The sequence below is a fragment of the Lampris incognitus genome, unplaced genomic scaffold (assembly GCF_029633865.1).
Source record: "Lampris incognitus isolate fLamInc1 unplaced genomic scaffold, fLamInc1.hap2 scaffold_140, whole genome shotgun sequence".
In the NCBI taxonomy this organism is placed as follows: Eukaryota; Metazoa; Chordata; class Actinopteri; order Lampriformes; family Lampridae; genus Lampris; species Lampris incognitus.
In genome coordinates, this window is record NW_026611109.1 from 60,001 (window position 1) to 62,500 (window position 2,500).

The following is a 2,500-nucleotide window of genomic DNA, read 5'->3' on the forward strand; positions in this document are numbered from 1 at the left end:
TGTTCCACCCCTCCCCATACAGATGTTGGAGGGGGGGGGGGGGGGCCGCAAGCCTCGCGAGGGGAGCCGTGGAAGAGCAACTGGGATAGACGGTCCGGCTGAGCACCGCCGAGCACGCTGTCGAGCTGTGCAACGGAGAGGACGACTACGCGGTAGAGCCCCTCCCACTCCGCACTCTGCTCGCCACTAAGAACATTAAATAAAGGACATCGATCCGCCAGACCGGAGGAACCGACCGCCCGAACGCCGGCAAAGCCGGCCGGCGGACACCCTCCGAAGGCGTGTTAAGTTGGCCCATCGATCAGGACACAAACACGCAACAAATCCAGTCCGGGGTGTGGTGTAAGCAGCCCTACTGTAACCAGCCCTGCCAGAGAAATCCCCTAACCCTAACCCTAAACGTACGGCAGACGCGTCCCCTGGCTCTCACATTGACAACTGAGAGGCTTCTGAAAACCTGGCCACGCCCATCAGTAAAAACCACTACAGCAAGTGACGACATATGTACCTTCAAAGTGCTGTACTACAGGGTGCTGTTCAAAAGGTATCTATCCCGTTTACTCTCTATGCTTCATATATCATCATATTATTGAAAAGTGCAAGCCTTTAGGGACAACAGCAACTCAAGTCGCCAACGCTCTGTTGACTCAATAACTGCAGAGATCCAAACTTCTCCTGGCATTAACATCGGCACAAAAACTGTGCGCCGGGAGCTTCGTGGAATATGGGTTTCTATGGATTCAGAATGAGATGTCAGAAAAGCTCCTGTAGGTGTAATGGTCAGTTATCTCAATACTTTTGGACATATATTGTGCGTGTGCGTGTGTCTGTGATACCTAACATAAACACACCTGTATTACTAGAATTGATAGTTCACGCCACAAAAGTGAGGGGCAAACATAGAAAAGCGTGCAACCCAGCCACTGAGGATGCACAAGCCAATGCATTCTTAGTGCAGGTCCCAAGCCAGGACAAATGGGGAGGGTTACGTCAGGAAGGGCATCCGGCGTCAAATCTTTGCCAAATCAAATATGCGGATCATAAATAAGATTTCCATACCGGATCGGTCGAGGCCCGGGTTACCGACGACCGCCATCGGTACTGTTAACCAGCGGAGTGCCGGTGGAAACTAGGCTACTGTTGGGCGAAGGAAAAGGAGAGGGGGAAGGCATGTCCAGAGGCAGCTAGAGAGGAGGAAGGGTAGGCGTGTGGAGGTGAGAGTCAGTCGGAACTTTGAATGTTGGCACTATGGCTAGTAAAGGGAGAGAGCTGGCTGACGTGATGGAAAGAAGAAAGGTGACAAGAGACAAGGTGGAAGGGGAGTAAGGCCAGGAGTATCGCAGGTGGGTTCAAACTCTTCTACCATGGTGCGAATGGGAGGAGAAATGGGGTAGGGGTCATTCTGAAGGAAGAGTATGTCAAGAGCGTGCTGGAGGTGAACACAGTGTCAGACAGAGTGAGGATTATGAAGCTGGAAATCGAAGGTGTATTGCTGACGGTTATCAGCGCATATGCCCCGCAAGTCGGGTGTAAGATGGACGAAAAAGAAGAATTCTGGAGTTGAGTTGGACGACGTGGTGGAAAGGGTACCCAAGGAGGAGGGAGTGGTGATTGGAGCGGACTTCGATGGACACGTTGCTGAAGGGAACAGAGGTGATGAGGAGTTGATGGTAAGGTATGGAATCGAGGAGAGAAATGTGGAAGGACAGATGGTGTTCGATTTTGCGAAAAGGATGGAAATGGCTGAGGTGAATACATATTTCAAGAAGAGGAAGGAGCACAGGGTGACGACGTATACGAGTGGAGGAAAGTGCACACATGTGGACTATATCTTGTGTAGAAGGCGCGATGTAAAACGGATTGCATACTGCAAGGTGGTGACAGGGGAGAACGTAGCTAGGCAGCATCGGATGGTGGTCTGTAAGATGACTTTGGAGACCAACATGAGGAAGCGAGTGAAGACACAGCCGAAGATCAAATGGTGGAAGTTGAAGAAGGAAGACTGTTGTGTGGAGTTCAGGCAGGAGTTAACACAGGCACTGAGTGGTAGTGAAGAGTTGCCAGATGGCTGGGCAAGCGCTGCAGAAATAGTGAGGAAGACAGCTAGGAAGGTACTTGGTGTGTCATCGGGACAGAGGAAGGAAGACAAGGAGACTTGGCGGTGGTGGTGGTGGTGGTGGAAGGAGGAAGTAGAGCAAAGTATACAGAGGAAAAGGTTGGCAAAGAAGAAGTGGGATAGTCAGAGAGATGAAGAAAGTACACAGGAGTACAAGGAGATGCAGCGTAAAGCAAAGAGAGAGGTGGCAAAGGTAAAGGAAAAGGCGTACGGTGAGCTGTATGACAGGTTAGACACTAAGGAAGGAGAAAAAGACTTGTACAGATTGGCTAGACAGAGAGACCGAGCTGCCGAGGATGTGCGACAAGTTAGGGCGATCAAAGATACAGATGGAAATGTGCTGCCAAGCGAGGAGAGTGTGCTACGAAGTGGAAGGACTACTTT